This window comes from Rhineura floridana, chromosome 11, assembly GCF_030035675.1.
Source record: "Rhineura floridana isolate rRhiFlo1 chromosome 11, rRhiFlo1.hap2, whole genome shotgun sequence".
NCBI classification, from domain to species: Eukaryota; Metazoa; Chordata; class Lepidosauria; order Squamata; family Rhineuridae; genus Rhineura; species Rhineura floridana.
This window is the reverse complement of record NC_084490.1, coordinates 45,264,976-45,285,433: the sequence shown is the minus strand read 5'-3', so window position 1 is coordinate 45,285,433 and position 20,458 is coordinate 45,264,976. Positions and strand designations below refer to the sequence as shown.

Sequence of the window (20,458 nt, the reverse complement as noted above, 5' to 3'; positions counted from 1 at the left end):
TATTTTGAGTAGGCATGCATAGAATTGCACTGTTAATCTATTACCCAGGTAGAGTTTAAAAAAACAAACAAACCACTGTTAAACAACTCAAGTAAAAACATGCCCCAATTAATCAGGCAGTAGTTTTTGAAATAAATAAATACAAAAGGTTGACTCCAGTTGTACCCCGATTCCTTTGCTAGCCAAGTAGAGGGAAGGCGATGTTCATTTATTTCCCTTCCCCCCGCTCAGTCCCCTATGCCACTGCCAACTTCCACACTGTTTTGAGTCCCCCAGCCTTCTGGAGCAGATATCTGAAGGGTGCAGGGAAAAGGGGAGTTGGCACAAATCCTCTCTCCTTCTCTTGTGTTAGCGAGGTGTCCTGTGGATCAAAAACCTTCTCTGAACTGAAGGACACAACTGGATTCAACACAAAGAAAGCTTGCATTTTTCTTCAGAACTATTGTTTTTAACCTATATGCAAATTTAATTAATTAATTGCCTAATCAAAACAAAAATAATTCACTTAGATTTCTCTAACATAGATAGCCCTACTTCCGGAACATATACTTATTCATCACCAATAAAGATGTTGATTTGGATAACATTTGCATATGTTAACTACAGGTACATAGATACACAATTTGAAATAATTACTGTAAGTTAAATGGAAATATAATGCATATCACCACAATGGGGAAGACTGTGACCACGTGACCTGTGTGCCTGCTTGCTAGGGATGGGCAAATATATCAATTTCAGTTTCTCTCAGTTTCTCACTTTTCCAATCTTAAATTTGGCTCTTCACATTTTCACAACAGTTTATGATTTTTTTAACTCCTAATTTGATCAGCATTTTAGTGTGAATTTCTTCTACAGTAAAGAAATACATACATTGCATACACTGATGTATGCAATTTTTTCCTAATATATATATATCTTTTGCAAAGCAATTTTCACTTTTGCCCTGGGCTCCTACTGGGAGGAAGGGTGAGATGTAAATCTAACAAATAAATAAATAAATAAAATGAGTTTTTGTATGCTGATTTGTCACACACACACACATGGATTTATATGCACATTTTACTCTAGCATATGCATTTTTGTACATATCACTTGGCAGGAGAATTGGATTGCAAAATTCAGAGAAGTTTTGAAGGATGGGGGTTTCTGTTCACATATTGTTTTGGAAAGTGCAAATTCAGCAAGTTCATCTTTAAACGTGAAAGGAATCAAATGTCTTCCCCGTCTCAATGTCTGCTTGATCTGTTGTCCAAGTGCTAGCTGTTGATGGGTAACTTCAAGATCCCTGCAAATTTCCCTTCTTAGGGGTTCTTTAAATTGGGTTTAGACTAGCCAGCCCTTCAAGTACCGACAGCCTTTCAAGCAGATGGCTATCCTTGTGAAGTGGGACACACGGCCATCCCACTACTCATACTGGAAACAAGGGGAAAGCAGAGTTTCTCCAGGTCTCCAACACACACGTGGTTTCCACTGTGTTATAAAAGCCTCAGACCTACAAGTGGTGATAGTTTGGGGCCAAAATGAATGGGGGAGGCAATGAGGTCATACTTATTTGCCCCAGTCTGTGATGGGATATGGTAAACCTAAACATCTGGAGGAGAGCCGTAGCTCAGCGGTAGAGCATCTGCTGTGGAATGCATGCAGATGGTCCCAGGCTCAGCACCTGGCATGTCCAGCTAGGGTTGTGAATGTTCCATGTCTGGAACCCTCAGGAGCTGCTGCCAGTCAACTGCAGGAGGGGCCCATGACCTGACTCGGTATAAGGCAGCTTCCTGTGTTCCTCAAAATCTAAATAGGTAAAAACACAAATATTATTTAATTGTCTTGCATAGTAATTTGTTCCATTTAAATAATATGATTACTTGCTCTGAGCATTCAGGATAAAGCGATGATAAAAATCTAAAAGGCACAGTCATTATAAATGCAACTAAACCCCACGTGTAGCCACTAAATGCCCAGTTAAATTTAAACTCCAAAGAGGAGATTAAATGAAAGTTTTGATGGTATCTTCAATCGGGTTAAATTATTTTGGTGGTGAAGTATACAGGCTCTGGATGCAGAGCTTCTAAATGGCGGTAAAATAAGGCCTATTCTGAAAGTGAATAAGGGGAGAGGGTGTCATTTGTCTCCTACGATACCACAAACCAATAGATGCCCATGGCTCTTGCAGAATCACAGGACACTTCAAGCAGCAATCAACCGATATTCTCATAATATCTTCATAAGCACAGCTTGAAGAAAAGGCATCAAGATGCTCCAAAAGTAGTGCATGACATGTTAACCCTGTTCAGTGAGTCATTTTAAGTTGCTAGCAGGGGAGAAATTGACACCTCCAATTATTAGGGCATATGTATAGTTCAGACTGGAACTGATGTAGCAACTGTATTTATTTATTATTTGATTTATATCCCTCCCTTCCTTCTGGCAGCAGCCCAGGGCAGCAAACTTGTAGTTTTGCATTGTGAGCTAGGGGTCTCTTAACACAGAATTCTAAGCACCTTCACCAAACTACAGTTCCCAGAATTCTTTGGTGGAAGTCATGATAACTACATTGGTATAAAAACATGATATTTGTTGTGTCTGATGGACATGCAAAGTGATGTGGTGATAGTACAGACATAAACTAGAATTAAAGATCAACAAACACCATCAAACATTTTGCATCTTACCTTTTTTAAAAAAAGACAGGTGAGGTTACTCAGCATCTTGAAAGGGTTCTTGAAATGTAATTTCAATTTAAAATGATTATTGTGGCTCAGCTAAATTAAAATATTAAAATATTTAATATTAAAATATTTTTAAAAGTTTAAAGTCTGTTTTTAAGATGTTTTAGAGTATTTTTAGTGTTTTGTTTGCCGTCCTGGGCTCCTTCCGGGAGGAAGGTCGGGATATAAATTTAATAAATAAATAAAATTAGTTGCTCAAGGAACACTTGAAAGACACATGTTTAACTTCTCAAAGGCAAAGAAATCTCCTGTAAGTGTGGATGCAATTAAATTATGGAAAGGTTCATATAATAACACATATTTACAAAGAACAACTTTATTCTAAGTAGTCACATAGCTAATGTGACCAGCAGAATTGTTTGTTTGTTTAGTTGGTTGGTTCTTTGGGTTGTTGTTTTGTATAAACACAATCCATTGTAAAAAGTCTTGGCTTGAGTTTACATTGTTTCAGTCACACTGGTATTCCGCTTCCTTGGTATTTTTCTTTGACTATCATTAAATGGGTACATGCTTGTGTGACTGGGCCAGAGCAGGGAAAGGGAACCTGTGGCCCTCCAGACATTGCTGGACTTCAACTCCAATAATCTCTGACCATTGGCAATGTTGGCTAGGGCTGGTGGGCGCTGTAGTCCAACAACATCTGGAGGGCCAACATTTGGCCACTCACGCCCTAGGCCAGCCTTCTCCAACCTGGCACCCTCCATATGTTTTGGACAACAGCACCCATCATCCCTGACCATTGGACTTACTGAATGAGGCCGATGGGAGTTGAAGTTGACAGCAGCTGGAGGGCATCAGCTTAAGGAAGGCAGCTCTAGGCTTTCAGCACCACTTATACTCTGCTAACAGAGCCAAATTACATGTGATGTTAAATGCGTTGTTTAGCGTTGCACATGTTTGTTTTAAAATGGTAAATAGTCATGACAAGGGCTGGCCAAATTAGGCAGAGGGTGGGGGATTTTAATCCATTCCGCCACCACAGTCCTGACAAACCCCCTTCCCTCAAAGTTGTTGTTTGCATTGGAAGGAAAGTTCCCATTGGTACTAATTACAGCTTCCCTCTCAGTGCATATGGCAGCATGGTGGAGGATTTTCGCTGGGACCATAATGTCGGAGGAAAGGGTTAACAGTACACCCTCCTTATGCATCATGGTTTTGATCCTGGATCCCACCGACCCCCCACAGCTGCCATTTAATGCTGGCCCTCAGCTATGCCTGTCTGCCCAGATCTAACCCCTTCCATCTTGTCCCTCATCTCCAAATCTATTGCTAATATTTTTTCCTTTATGTCTTATCACAGGTGTATAGGAAGCTGCCATATACTTGCCAAGCCATTGGTCATCTAGCTTAGCACTGTCTACACTGACTGGCAGCGGCTCTCCAGGGTTTCAGACAGGGGGATATTCTCAGCCCTACCTGGAGATGCAGGGGATTGAACCTGGGACCTTCTGCCTGCAAAGCAAATGCTCTACCACTGAGCTGCCCTACAACCTCAGGCTCAAATAAATATGATGCTTATAGCAAAAACATTTGCCTGTGTAAGCATTTCATGCCGGTCCTCTCTCCTTAGGTTGTGTACGTCACTTATGCTAGTCCATACACATTCAGAGTTAGCATGCCACACCTCCATTGATTGGGTGGACCTGCAGTTGTGCGCATAGGCCTTGTTTAGCAGTTAAACAAGGAACGGCATGAAACACATTCATATGCAAGTATTGTAAGCATGGCCCACTTGCTTTATAATTATATCCTTAAACTCAGTGAATTGAAATGATCCAGACGAAGGCAGCTTCTAGATGGAGACTTAATGTGGTAACTGGGTATTTGAGATACTGCAAATAGGTAATTGGCAATAGTGGTTTTTTAAACTTAACAGATTTTGTCAGAAAGCATACATCCGGGATAAATGGGAGGGGGGAATATGGGCTGGCATTTTCCTAACAAGTTCCCCATCGTTGACGTGCATGGTGGCATCTCTCTCCTCCAAATCAGTCTCTTAGGTGAAGCCCCCTCCTGTCCCATCTTCATACCCAACAGCAATAAGTTCTAAATTCTTGTAACTGCTTTTGCTCACATTCATAGTTCCTTGTTACCCTAACCTCTCTGATTCCTCACACTGTTACACTTCTGTGGGCCTTTGTTGTTGTTGTTATGTGCCTTCAAGTCAATTACGACTTGTGGCGACCCTATGAATCAGTGACCTCCAAGAGCATCTGCCATGGACCACCCTGTTCAGATCTTGTACGTTCAGGTCTGTGGCTTCCTTTATGGAATCAATCCATCTCTTCTTTGGCCTTCCTCTTTTTCTACTCCCTTCTGTTTTTCCCAGCATTGTTGTCTTTTCTAGTGAATCATGTCTTCTCATGATGTGTCCAAAGTATGATAACCTCAGTTTCATCATTTTAGCTTCTAATGACAGTTCTGGTTTAATTTGTTCTAACACCCAATTATTTGTCTTTTTCGTAGTCCATGGTATGCGCAAAGCTCTCCTCCAGCACCACATTTCAAAGGAGTTTATTTTTCTCTTATCCGCCTTTTTCACTATCTAGCTTTCACATCCATACATAGAGGTCGGGAATACCATGGTCTGAACGATCCTGACTTTGGTGTTCAGTGATACATCTTTGTATTTGAGGACCTTTTCTAGTTCTCTCACAGCTGCCCTCCCCAGTCCTAGCCTTCTTCTGATTTCTTGACTATTCTCTCCATTTTGGTTAATGACTGTGCTGAAGTATTGATAATCCTTGACAAGTTCAATGTCCTCATTGTCAACTTTAAAGTTACATAAATCTTCTGTTGTCATTACTTTAGTCTTTTTGACGTTCAGCTGTAGTCCTGCTTTTGTGCTTTCCTCTTTAACTTTCATCAGCATTTGTTTCAAATCATTACTGGTTTCTGCTAAGAGTATGGTATCGTCTGCATATCTTAAATTATTGATGTTTCTCCCTCCAATTTTCACACCTCCTTCATGTTGGTCCAATCCCGCTTTCCGTATGATATGTTCTGCGTACTGATTAAACAAATAGGGGGATAAAATACACCCCTTTCTCACACCCTTTTCTATTGGGAACCAATTGGTTTCTCCATATTCTGTCCTTACAGTAGCCTCTTGTCCAGAGTATAGGTTGTGCATCAGGACCTGTGGGCCTATTATATATTATTAAACAATATTAGGGCTACAATCAACTGGTCAGTGCAATTGACTAAAGCTGTAATTGCACATTAAATTTTGCAACCTCAATTAATTCATACGGCTGACAACAGGCAAACACTGGTAGGTTTTGCCCATTGAATTGTTACAATAGCACACTTAAAAGAGAAAGTGACCCATCATCAGGATCCTCTAAGACTGCACTAGAGGTTTTGCATCATTCATATATGTTTCATTAATTCATTAAGCACATAAAAGTCTAGCTTTAGTCAGTTAAAATAAATGTCAGTCTTACTCTGTTCACAACCCTAATTTGAATGACAAAGGGAGCCACAGCCACTAACTGAAAGCTAAACTGTCTCTAGACACTTGCTGAAGAACATTTAAAATGCATTTTTCCTTTGACAATAGTGACTTAGGGCACTTCTAGATGACTGGCTTATTGATCATTCATCCTTATTTGCTTGCAGGGAGGATAGATGACATGGGTGGCTCAAAGCAAATATTATCTCACACTTTCCAGTGCATTTTTTCCATCACTTTCCTTATCGCAAAAAGTCCAATCTTTTGGGGAAGTGGGTTTATTGTGCAAGATCTGAATTTGCTGGTACATGATCGAACTCCACCCCAAAGCAGTGACAGCCTAGAAGCACCCTGAAAGTAACAAAATATTTCCTGTTTGGGAGTGCTAAAACCTTGGACTCATGTTTGAATCTTTCCCATCTGTACATCTAACCACATTTATGCTTCCTGCACACCTTTTTCTCCCAGAAAACCATAGGCACAGTTTGACTCAGTTTTCAGGGGGGAAATAATTGGATTTAGAAATTAATGGTAGTCAATGGCCACTTAACACAATATGAATCAAGAGGTTGGGGGCCCTTTGAAGATGAAGGTCTGGATACAATGCCTCAAATATCTTCCGAAGCATGGAATCCTTAGGCCCAAAGAGACCAGATTCTCCTTCTTGAAAGTTAGCTAACACCAGAGTAATGCAGAAGGGCCATTTTCCTTCAAGGAAGCAGCTGTGTTATAGTTAATCCCTCAGCATAAAGTTATGTGTGTGCATGGCGTGTATATACACACACAAGTATCTCCAAATTCTTGGGCGGTCTAGAATTATTAGCAAAGATGGCTTAGCTTAACCATGAGATAAGGTGTTAACTCAGGAGGTGAATTTTGGGTGACATTTAAAGGTGACAAATAGCAGATAGCACATCCAAGAACTTCTTTGCAAGGCTCATTCAAATGAACAGGAGCTATGCAGAAAAATTCTTGATGGATTGTTCACCATGTTACACTGCTGGCTGTTTTAAAAATTTGTTTGATTTTTCAGAATGTTAACGATTTTACAGCTAAGAACATATTAAATTCAGTAATAGGCAAAAAAACCTTGCAGTTTAAGAATGTACCTATAGCCCACAGATATTTCTATCAAACTTTAAAAAGCAGGGAAATTGGGCAGCTATAGTGAATGCACCAGGGGAGCAGGAGACCTGAACTCTTATCTGAGATATTGTACTGCCCTACAAATTTGTCAGAATGCAAACACAATTTGGGTTGGTCTTTCACAGTCCAATCCACTTGCTGTGTAGCTTGCAAGAATTTGGTAACGTGCCTCTGAGCATATGGTGAGTGGTGGCAACACCTGCCATCTCCAAAGATGGAGAATTATATTTTTGTATGTTTGTTGGTGTTCTTCTTACTTTGCTTCTTTCCTGTTACTAATGTTTCTACAGAGAATCTAAACTAGAAAATTTTATTTCCCTCATTATTCATCCAGAAATCTGTGTCAAATTTATTTCATTAATTTCAAAGCCTTTTTATTGGTCAATGCCATATGATGGTGCAGACAGCCTTTTGTGTTTCAAACTGGAGGTTATGTTCTATTTCTATTTTGGGTGCATTAACAGTTGAATCTGAAACTGCAGTTTGATGTAAAATCATACTGATTACAATATGTTGCTACTTCAGCAATGACTCTTAGCTGTGGGAAAAAAGAGGATACATGTTTTCAGGTTGCTATGTTTAAACCACTTTATTTAAGGCAAGGTGGGCATGGTCTATTAAAAACATAGAGCACACCTAGAATTTTGCTAGAATATATTTCACCTCCCACTGTTTTATCTTGTGCAAATTGAGACACTCCTGAGGTCCACTGGAGACTATTCTGCCATTAGTCAGTGCCATTATTCCACAATTATGTTTGGAGGTTTTTTAGTGCAAATTTTGCTCTACTTCACATATTCACAGAAATAGAAACAAAAGAAAATGATGTCCTATAGGAAACTTCACTAAAATTGCAAAGTAAATCAGACATATTTAAAGTGACCGTCTGAACTATATCAACTGTCTTAATAAAGTTGCTTCCTCCCTGCTAAAACAAGATCAGCACAGCACATGTCTTCTTTCTATTTGGGCTGATTGCAGGTGTTGCCACTACTCACCATATGCTCAGAGGCACATGTTACCAAATTCTTCCAAGCTACACAGGAAGTGGATTGGACTGTGAAAGACCAACCCAAATTGTGTTTGCATTCTGACAAATTTGTAGGGCAGTACAATATCTCAGATAAGAGTTCAGGTCTCCTGCTCCCCTGGTGCATTCACTATAGCTGCCCAATTTCCCTGCTTTTTAAAGTTTGATAGAAATATCTGTGGGCTATAGGTACGTTCTTAAACAGCAAGGTTTTTTGCCTATTAGTGAATTTCTCTGCTTTTTAATCTGGGAGGTAAGAAATGGGATCCTGTGCAAGTTTGCTGAGAATGGATTGATCATTTGCATGCTTATTGAGTTCAGTGGGATTTACTCCCCTGCAATCATGCTTAAGATAGGTGAAACTGACCACAGGGGATGAGGGGAGGAAACACAGAGGGGAGGACTGGGATGGGAGCAGGCAGGACAGAGAGGGGAGAAGGACAGGTCTGATCATTTGCATGTTTATTGAATTCAGTGCAATTTACTCCCATGCAATCATGCTTAGGATAGGTAAAACTCACCGGGGGGGGAGGGAGGGAGGGCTGGAGTGGGCAGGGGAGGAGGAAGAAGAGGGGAGGGGAGGAGAAAGGTAGAGGAGAGGGGAAGGAGGAGAAAAAGCAGGTTTGATCATTTGCAGGCTTATAGAGTCCAATGGTATTTACTTCCGTGCAATCATGCTTAAGATAGGTAAAACTGACCATGGGGAGGAAGGGGAGGAGGGGGAAGGAGGGGATTGGAAGGGGTTGGGGATGGGGAGGGAGGGGCAAAGGAAGGGGGAGGGAAGGGGGAGGGAATAGGAGGGAGGAGAAGGGAGGGTGGGTTTGATTGTTTGCATACTTTTTGAGTTCAATGGGATTTATTTCTGTGCAATCATGTTTGAAAATGGAAATGGACTGCCTTCAAGTCAATTCTGACTTATGTTGACCCTATGAATAGGGTTTTCATGGTGAATGGTATTCAGAGGTGGTTTTACCATTGCCTTTCTCTGAGGCTGAGAGGCAGTGACTGGCCCAAGGTCGCCCAGTGAGCTTCATGGCTGTGTGGGTATTTGAACCCTGGTCTCCCAGGTCGTAGTCCAACACTGACCTGGGGGAGGGGCAGGGAGGGGAGGGGGAGGAGATTGGGTGGGTGGGTACTGGGCAGAAGGGAGGTCCCTTTCCTTTATTTATTCCTTTATTTATTATTTGATTTATATCCCGCCCTTCCTCCCAGCAGTAGCCCAGGGCGGCAAACAGAAACAAAAACACTTTAAAACATCATAAAAAGACCTTAAAATACATTAAAACAAAACGACGTTAAAAACATTTTTAAAAAAGCTTTAAAAACATCTTTTTTAAAAAAGAAAGGGTTAAAAACATTATTAAAGAAAACATATTAAAAGCAATTCTAACACAGACGCAGACTGGGATAGGTCTCAACTTAAAAGGCTTGTTAAAAGAGGAAAAGTTTTCAAAAGGTGCTAAAAAGATAGCAGAGAGCAAAAGGAAAATATTGTGAACGGTATCATTGCTTTTCAGCATTTCCCCCACCTTTTGATTCTACAGCAGGCACATGTAGCCTCCCACCCAAATTTAAACCAAAGCTGTCCTTGCCTTTATTTCACCAGGCCTTTATTTCACTTCGGACAGTCATGGCTTCTCTCAAAGAATCCTGGGAAGTATAGTAAGTGACGGGTGCTGAGAGTTGCTAGGAAATGCCTTGTTCCCCTCACAGACCTTAAATCAGAGTGGCTGACTGTTAAACCAGTCTGGCCACTGAAGCTCTGTCAGTGGAATAGCAGTCTCCTCTCAGCACCCTTCACAAACTACACTTCCCAGGATTCTCTGAGGGAAGCCATGACTGTCTCAAGTGAAATCAAGTTTGGTGTGGGTGTGGCCCCCTGATTAGCCAAGCCCAGCAGCTGGGAGGCTTTTAGAACACTGACAGTTGGTTCTTACTGAGCATGCCCAGCATTATCATAGGCTTCCAGCCAAAATTTCTTAAATTAATTAAAAATCAGCCAGGCATTTTTTAAACTTTTAAACTGCAGAAGATGAAGGTCAGAGTATGGGGCAAGGTCAGTGTTAGGATGACAGGTACTCTGTGAACATGGCTGATTTTTAATGAATTTCAACAGATTATGAGAACTCTCAGAGAAAAAAGTCCAAATGGGCTCTGAGGTTTTTCTCTCTTTTTAGACTTTGCACTCTCAATTCTCTCTGACTGTTTTGTGTATCGCCATGAAAATTGACAGGGTTAAGCAAACATTTCTGAGTTTAGTACTATATGTTTTGTAAGGTTTTGTTTTGAAATGAGCTTATGGGAAGCATCAGAATGGCATGGGGTGTATTTTCAATTTAACATTACGGAATGTGAAAAATCCATGCTGCCTATGGTATACAGCCACTCTTGTGGCTGTATAATATTCTGGTGAAGGACTTGGCATGAGAAAAGAACAGAAAACCAAAAGAGAAAAAATCTAGCTAAGCCGTATTTAGGAGATAGTTAGGGAGGGTGACTGAAAGAATGGTGGAGAAGGTAAAATATTTTATAAGTTGAGATGCAAGACGATTAGAGAGATATCAATGACATTTTACATGGGTATACACAGAAGAGTGCTAAGGAAACAGAAAGGAGGAGTCCTGGTAAGTATCCTTTATTAGCTTAAGTTAATCATATATTTTTTAGCAATCAAGCAATCCTTAATTTATGTAACATGAAAGGAGAGGAGGATTTTGTTTGGAGTCCTATTTCCTGGCCAGGGAAAACATGGCAACTATCAAAAGAAACAAATAAGGTTTTGGGAACAGAACCTATGCCATTTGTTAGTGAAAGGGGGATGCTATTTGGAGTTTGTAACTCAGGCACCAAAATGTCTTGTGGGCAACCTTGGAAACTAGAATATGTTTCTTTGTTAAAAGCAGAGCTATGTAGAGTCCATTCTCACAATCATCCAATAAAGATTATCCAACCATTTTAGTTGGTGAAATATGGATTGAGTGATTATGGTTTTATGTGCCTCCCAATCCCTTCCACTCTGACTGCAAAGCAAAACTATTCACATGATTGCTTCAACATGTACTTAGATCCTTTCCATTCACTGGTTGGCCACTTTTCATGCGGCTGGGTGAAGAAGCTGCCCACTCCCTTCACCATGTGCCCATAGAAGGGAAAATAACAGATTTAATTTACTCCACTCGAATCTCATCACTACCACTACAATAATAACAGCTTGGATCTAGAATAAATTCGCTGATTTTGAAATCCAGTCACCGCTAGGGATGTCAGAGAATTTTGACAAAATGGAAAAGGAAGCAGAAATTGCTGCAGTTCACAGGTTTGTTTGTGGTCAGGAACAAGAATCAGTCAAGCCGATGTGACTGGTATTTATTCACATTACAGGTGGAAAGTTCTGTCAATTTCAGTTCTCTTTGTTTCTCATTTTTCCAATCTTAAATTCAGTTTTCCACATTTCTGCAGAAATTTGAAATTTTAAAAAAATCCTTATAAATATTCTTCAGCATTTTATTGTGAATTTCCTACTACTAAACACATTTTTGTAGGCTGTTCTAATTTACACATTTTTGCAAGCAATTTATTGTCATACAATTTTTTTATGTTATTTTCTCTCATATATTAATGTTTATGCATACTTTCCCGTAACATACACATTTTTGTAAACATTTGTTGGTGAACTGCACTGCAACATTTGAATGTACGAATTTTGAAGGATTGTCTGTGTTTCAGTTCTCATGCTGTTTCGGAAAGTGTGAATTTGATAGATTCTGCTTGCAATGCAAACTGAATCGAATTTCTTGCCCATCCCTAATTCACATCAATTATTTTTAAGTCCACAAACTTATGCAACTTACATTAAATAGCAAACTAATTTAGGATTTGGCAGAAACAGAAGTGCAGCGGAACATAAACAATACTGATTATGACAAATACAGATAGGAACAGAATAACAGAAACAGCTGCCTTCTTACATCCCTAGGTGCCTTAACTTAGGTCACTTCCAGATTACCAATTTATTAAGCATTCAACCTGATTTGTTTGCAGGGAGGTTAGACAACATTGCATCAAGCATTATCCCAAACTTTCCAGTGCATTTTCCCATCAGTTTCCTTATTGCAAAAAAGTCCCATCTTTTGGAGAAGCGCGTTTGTTGTGCAAGACCTCCAAATCAGTTTTCTTTATGCAACCTGAACTTGTTGGTATGCAACTGAATCCCATCTGAAAATAGTGGCAGTCTGGAAGTGCCCTTAGTTCCCACTGAGTTTGGAACTAACTTAGTCTGGTATCAACATAATATCTTCAATTGAAATTAAGCCTGTGTATATTCAAATGTGTTTTGCTTCTCATTTGCTTTATGTGAGCCATGGCACAATGGGAGAATTTTTTTTTAGTGGGGGGATAAACATGGCTAAGATTAATAGAAGTATCCCTTGTTTATGGGGCAAAGTGGCCTACATTAGCTTCCTGGGAGGTGGATTGTTGTTGCTTACCAGGAGAGAGAAGAGCAAGGCTCTGGTAACCTCACGTTTGGATTACTGTAATGCGCTTTACGTAGGGCTACCTTTGAAGACAGTTCGGAAGCTACAACTAGTGCAAAATGCGGCGGCCAGATTGCTGACAAGGACCAAGCGGTCCGAGCATATAACACCTGTTCTGGCCAGCTTGCACTGGTTGCCAATATGTTTCCGGGCTAGATTCAAAGTGTTGGTATTAACCTATAAAGCCTTATACGGTGCGGGACCACGATACCTTGCGGAACGCCTCTTCCGATATGAACCGGCCCGTGCACTACGTTCTGCTACGAAGGCCCTCCTCCGGGTTCCAACTCACAGGGAGGCCCGGAGGGTGATGACAAGATCTAGGGCCTTCTCAGTGGTGGCCCCCAAACTATGGAACAGTCTCCCTGAGGAAGTACGCCTGGCGCCGACTCTGCTCTCCTTCCGGCACCAGGTCAAAACCTTCCTATTCTCTGAAGCATTTTAAGTTACACTGATTTACTTTTTAAAATGTTTATTGTATTGGATTGATGATTGTATTTTAGTATTATTTTGTTATTCATTGTATTTTTATGCTATTTTATGTTCACCGCCCAGAGAGCTATTGCTAGTCGGGCGGTATATAAATTTAATAAATAAATAAATAAATAAGGCGGCAGGGATGTTGGCATGCTGCAAACATACTGTCAGGACTGCTGGACTGGCTCCAGCAGTGCATTTGCAGTGTGTCCCCCAACCCGCCACGTTGCTCCCCCTAGTAAGCTACAGCAACTCACTTGCTGGGAAGCTAACTGGCTCTGCTCCACCTGGCAAGACACTTCTGCTTGTTTACCCTTGCCTCTTCCTCCCTTTTCCTCCTGATGTTGGCACCCTATACCAGCTTGAAGCTTATGTGGGGCAGGAACCTGCCTTTTGTTGAAAGCACTATGTATATCGATCATTTACAGAAATAATTGTAATGGGCATCCAAGGGACCATTTAGATAGCCATACTAGCACTGGGAGGATACGTGTTGAAAGGATCTGTGCAGAACTCAGCTAGGGATGGAAGGATCTATTTCGGTTCCCTCAGTTTCTCATTTTTTTCCAATCTTAAATTCAATTCTCAACATTTCTGCAGCAATCTGCTTTAAAAAAAAATCCTCATGAAAAGTCATCATTTTAGTGCACATTTCTCACACTTAGGTATGTAGTTTTGACTAATGTACACATTTTTGCAAACCATTTCTCCTAATATAGTGCATTTTAATGTTATTTTCACTTATATCACTTCTATGCACACCTTTACTAATATAAACATTTTTGTAAACAGTGTTTGATTGAACTACATCACAAATTTGGATAAGGGCAAATTTCAAATAATGGCTGTGTTCTGGTTCTCGTATTGTTTCGAAAAGTGCAAATTTGGTAGATTTGGTTTTAAACCCAAACTGAATCAAATTTCTCCCCCATCCCTAAACTCAAAGGATTTGCACAATGAGCCTTTCGCTCACCCAGCAAGGCATGCAACTGAACTGGAGTGGACATTTGCTCTACTTTACAGTTCTCTATATGAAGGGCTGCTCTATTTGAAGGGGTGTCTGGACTAAGTCTGGTTTAAGAACAAACTACCCTAAGAAGGGACAGCAGGGGCTCTGAAGTTGGCTAACAACAGTTAGAACCTGGACACCAGACTGAGCAGGCGCACGGGTAACTTGGCGACACTCTACCTATTATGACAAGAAATAGAAATATTTCTATTTAAGTATTTGTATCTACACATATAAATTGGCACATGCAAATATTATAGTAATCTGTCTCCTCTTTTTTGATGTAATGCATTTCCTCTTTTGGGCTGATGTGCAGCTGGTCACCTTAAACTGAACCCATATCTTACATTTACTATGTCAGTGCTCCAATAATTTTCAGCAACATTATGGTGAGGCAGTCAGTGTGGTCTCAATTCTGTGAACAACAAAGCAGTCACATAATGGATTGAGCTCTGTATGGGCTAAGCAGTCCAGCCTACATTCCCAATCGGCCAGTTTGGTTGTGTGAACTGGTCCTGAATCAATCCTATCACCCCTCAACACATACTGGACGGAACTGCCTAACTTGGGGCTGGAGGCCCTCAGGCTCAGGGACTGAATAGAGCCCTCTAGGCCTCTCTATCTGGCCCTCAGGTGGACTCTCCCCATGCCACACCCCTCACTGTTGCTGCTCAGTGCACTCCTTCAGCAGTCAGACTCCTTCAGCCTTATAAACATCACTCCTTCAGTGCTTTTGTCTGGCTGGAATATGCCCTTCACTTGTGAGAATGCCTCTTGCTTGCCTGGATGGAGAGAGATGGGGTATAAAGGCAAAGAGTCAAATCTGTTGCTCCTTCCACTTTTGCCTCTAGCACCACCCACCACTGGCATGTGACACGTGAAAGGTTACCCGTAAGAGAACATGGCCCTTAGACTGAAAAAAAATTCCCATGCCTGGCCTAGCTGATTTCTACTGCGTAGCTCTAAAGTGAAATCCATGCTGGTTCACTTTTAGCATGGCGATACCTGACTAATAAAAACATATTGATAAGGTAGTGGCTTACCACAGCCTGTAAAACCTTGGAAATGTGGCCTAGTCCAGGTGGAGATGCTCACCTACTTCCCCCTTTTTTTCCAAAGAGATTGTACTTTATTGATATGTCAGAGGAAGGAGCACCCCCCTTTTGTTTTACTCATTCGATACACAGAATACAAAATGTTGCATGAATTACTAATATATTTTCTTAGGACCTGAGAGGCCAGCCTGGCAGACGACAAATCTATAGAAAGCTGGTACCGCTGTATTATATTGCTTCATACACTGCTTTTTCTGGCACGGAGATTAATCTCCATACTGAAAGATAGGTGTCTTTCCTGTTACACAGGGAGAGCAACCTGGATGTGCTTTTTGCCATCAGTGAAGTAGACAAATTGGGCAACTGACACACACCACCTCTAAATTTGCTCCATGTACCTGTTTCAAGAAACACATTCCTGTGTTTTGGACTTGGTATGGCTCCACAGTGAGTCAGGAGGTAATTCGTTCAGATGGAACTTGGGTAGCCTTCAGCAAGGCATTACTCCTTCAGGCTCTGCTAGAGATTGGTGAGTCTGACCATTACTGTTTCTCTCCGTTTCCAGTCCTAAATTCAGTCCACATCAGTTTGAGCTTTTTTTAAAGTTCTAATGAAAATTTGTCAGCATTTTAGATCGCATTTCTCCCACACATTTTTGCAGTTTCCCACAATATAATGTGCGTTTATGTTATTTTCAACAATGTACGCACTTTACACACACTTTCCTCCAACATACACATTTTTACACACATTTGGTTTGATTGAAGAAATACATCACAAAATTTGGAGAAGTGCACATTTCTATGGATAGCTCTGCTTTGGACTTTGGTTCACATATAGTTTTGGAAAATGCAAATTTGGGAGGGTCATAGTGAAATGTGAACCGAACACAATTTCTTCCCCATCCTTAGCTCCGTGCCCACACACACGCGCACACCACACCAGCTACAATAGTGGATAACAGCACTGGCCTCCTTTACAAGTATGTCGTATTGTTTATTGAGGTGGTGTGCACAAAACACCTTAAACCCTAGCATTGTTATTTAATTAATTGCTTTTTATTAAAGTTTATTACAAATTGTAGCTTTCTCCAAGCATGGAAGTTAACCTCTTTGTAAGTGGGACAAAATTAGCACATGGATTGGTCCTGTGTGTAGACACTAGAGGGGAAAAGAGAGACAGACAGACAGAGAGGCAAAAAAACAAAAACCTAGGCCATAATCTAAGATTCATTCAACAGGCCTATCTGGAGAGTTACTTCTTCACCTATCACATGGGAGCAATTCTCTGCTTGTGGCTGCCACTCAGGTGTTCAGTAATTAGGCAGCCGCAGCCAGTCCCACCTCCCCAGCAAATTTACTTGAATATTATATGGAATGTCATGTTCATGAAGCACACACAATATTTTACAGGTGCCTTTGCATAACTTAAAATGCAAATCAGTTCTCTGGTTACAACACAGGTGTCCCAGTTCCCTTGTTCTCACAAGTGGCCTTAACATGAGCCAAATTGACACAGCCACTTTGGGTGGCAGATGTTGGTCTCCATTAAGGGCAGCAGGGTGGGACACAGACAGATCTGATATGAGCCATGGGGCACAGTTTACCGGGAAGTTTTCCAGTACAAACCTCATTGAAGTCAGTGAGGGCTGTACAAGGGCACGGTAGCAAAAGCTAACTGTACTAATTTAGTTCGTGGGCATTGCAGAGGCGTTCAATCAACAGACTGCTGGCAGCACCTAGATCCAACCGTCACTGAGATCACAAGATCTGTGAATGAGTTGGGTTCGCCCCTGACCTAACACTCCATGGTAGGATACACCTCCCTCTTTCTCATCTCTTTGCCATTTCTCAGCTGTGCCTCCTCTTCTCTGTGGTGCTGGGATCCCACAAGAAAGAAGAGAGCAAGTTATGTAGGAAATTATGGGATCAATAGAAGGCTATGTGTATACTGCTGTGCCCATGATGGGGTGTCTGGTGGTACACATGCTTGAGGACTGTTTCACAGATTACACAATAGCAAACCCAGGTTTGCCACTTTGGGTACACTCAACAGGTCACCACAGCCAATCCTCACACTCTTAGAGTACCTGTATGAGACATGCGTTTTCAGACACATGCTTGTCCCGTTCACAGATTACATTTTTTGTTATACCCTTAAATGTGTATCCCTAAAAATGTAATGTGTAAAAAGGCCCTGAGATTCTTACAAGATATACCAGCCTTTGCCAACCTAGGGCCCTCCAGATGTTTTGGACTACAACTCTCATTAGCACCAGCCAGCACAATGGCTGGAGCTCTGGGCCAAAGTCCAGCACCGTGTAGTCCAGCCATCCCCATTCCCAAATAAGGCCTTTTTACAGTCGGGGGACAGATGGCTGGGCATGTACATGGTTACAGATGCTCTTTTTATTATTTTTACTTAAAAATTGTTTACCCTTTTCTACAACGAAATGGTGCTTATTCCTAACTAAATGTGTTTTACAATCAGAAAACTCCTTGCGCGTTGCGATCCGCAACATCTGGAGGGCACCAGGTTGGTGAAGGCTGAGAAAAACTATAGAATTACAGTTATTTATTATTTCATTCCGTTTATGAACTACTTCCTATGAACAGCTCAAAGCTACTGAAACATCTCAAAGTAATGCATTATCCTAGTGCTAGATGAATTTTCCCTACTCCAGCCACAAACTTATATCTACACTATGTACCTAATATCAGGGCACTATTTTTGTAAGGTGCACTGGACCAATGTCACCATCCCAGAGACAATACAACCACATGCAGCATGGCTTTATTTTGTCACAAGACACTGTGTATGAGAGACTAGCTGCCAAACTCGGTGTATCTTGAGATTTCATTATTGTTGGCCTTGAGGCAAGCAGGATTTCCTACTACCTTATTTACGATAAAGTAAGATTTCTCTATCCACCACACATTTACGATGCCAAGGAATTAAATCAAGTCTGACAAAACTTCTAATTCAAACCTAATTTTAATTGGTGACTTCTGGGTTCAAGGAAATAAGTCAACTTCAGTGACTTCATTCAGTCCTTTCATCATGTGTGTGTGTTGTGTGTGTGTGGTATTACAAAGCATTTAAAACGCACTTTTAAAAAAAGGAAAGACTGTGATCGTTTTGGATTGACTCCCATTTAATGTATCTACAGATATACATTCCATTTCCCCACATTATAATGAGAAAACTAATTTTGAAGTGTGATTACCCTTTTTGAAGGCTATGATTTTTGTTTTGTTTGTCCGGGAGACACCTACGGTGTAGTTGGGTTGATCCTGCTTTTCCACATTAAAGATACTTTTAAAAACAGGATTAATTTCATAATATGAGAACTGCATCTTTTGATATCCATATTAAACTAATTCAAATGAGACATACCATCTTTTCAACGGTTTATGTATGAGAAATCCAATTTTTTAAAAAAAGTTTAACCCAGCATGCTATACCATCATAACTTTGACTGTTCTCATTTGTTTTCAGCTGTATTCTTATACATACATAAACACATACCTTATGACATTTGTAAATAAATTGCATGGCCTATTTTTTTAAAAAAATCTCATTTTGGAATGTGACAAAAATATTATATTTTTTCCATTTCCTAATATTGTCTAATTGAACTGCTTTCCCTGTATTCATCACTCTTTCAATCCAACAACTTATTCATTTTTTTCAAGTTTTACAGCTTGATATTATCCACGCTTACTCCGAAATATTGTAATGTTGTAAACCGCACAGAGAGCCTCAGCTATGGGGCAGTATACAAATGCAATAAATAAATAAATAAATAAATTCTCCTGTGTTTAATGGGTCTTTTTTCTAGGTAATCTAGATACATAGGATCACAAGCAAAGTTTTGTTTGTACACTGCTTAGAATAAGAAGGGCAGCTAATAAAATTATAAACCACTAAAAAGGGACATAATCCGTTTAGATAATTCAGAACAGAGCTGACAGAAGGGCTTTCTTAGCATAGATATGGACCACTATCAGGGACATTTAAGTACGTGGCAAATTCTATGACAACAGTTTTAAAGGATTATGTCTCCCAATAGCCAGGGGATGGGGTGGGAGGATAGTGAACTTTTTAAAATAATTTTATAATTATAATTAATTTTCTTTATAATGTTATGCACTTGTCATCCTTGGTATGGGATGATCAGGTTTTGGATTACTATATGGAACCTTTGGCCCAACTGCAACTTTAGCATCTATTGGAGAAGACCTGCCTTCCAAAATAAATCAAAAAAAGGAAGAGAGAGAATGAAAAAGTTTAGTTACATACTGGTTTAGAGTTGCTGGTAGGAACAACGATCCTCCAGCAGGTCTTTCCACATTGGCTTGTCAGGGAAATTATGTTGCTGTCTCCAAAGCAAAATCCAGAATCTGATGAAGTGAGGCAGTCCTCAGAGAGCACCGAGAGAGAGGCAATGTGTCAGAGGCAAGTTAAACAGGTATCTGCAAGTGCCACTCCAGGAGTGACTGGTTCAAGCACTCACAGCAGGGAAGGAGCAAGGATAGATCCAAACTCCACCTCTCAGCCCCACCCACTACCTGCTGACTTTAACCCTTCCAGGCATGGACAAGTGCCTTGGCAGTGGGCCTCCTGCATTAAAACAACACACATGCACATAAATATACATGCACCCACAAAATGGGGATATGGCACACATACATCTACATATTACCTGTTGCAATTGAGGCATAAACTTGAGTGAGCTAAAGCCCACTTTTTCAGATGTAGAAATACAGGATAATTAGAGGCAGAAGATTGCAGTCCTTTTTGTCTGCCTCCTACAAAACCTCAGTTCATTAACAGCTGTGGAATGCTTCGATGCTATTTTCCTTCTGGACTGCAGAATGGGAAAGAAATTCACACTGGAGTGTTTGTACTTGCTTAACTTTTTAAATTTAATTTTTATTTTTTTTACAAAGAGATACTGGAAATAAGGCGTGCCAGGAAGCCAACTACTTTCCACATCTCTGCTCTCAAACCTCAAATTTGC

At 40.6% G+C, this 20,458-nt stretch overlaps 1 protein-coding gene across 1 annotated transcript in view; it reads right to left on the bottom strand.

Moving 5' to 3' along the window:
• The window catches only part of SP6 (Sp6 transcription factor), a 48,268-nt gene extending 28,325 nt beyond the window's left edge, over window positions 1-19,943 (bottom strand). Inside the window, exon 1 of the mRNA XM_061589732.1 lies at window positions 19,738-19,943. The gene's annotated coding sequence lies outside the window, so the exon portion shown is untranslated. The remainder of the gene's footprint in view (window positions 1-19,737) is intronic.
• Window positions 19,944-20,458: the final 515 nt, after the last annotated feature.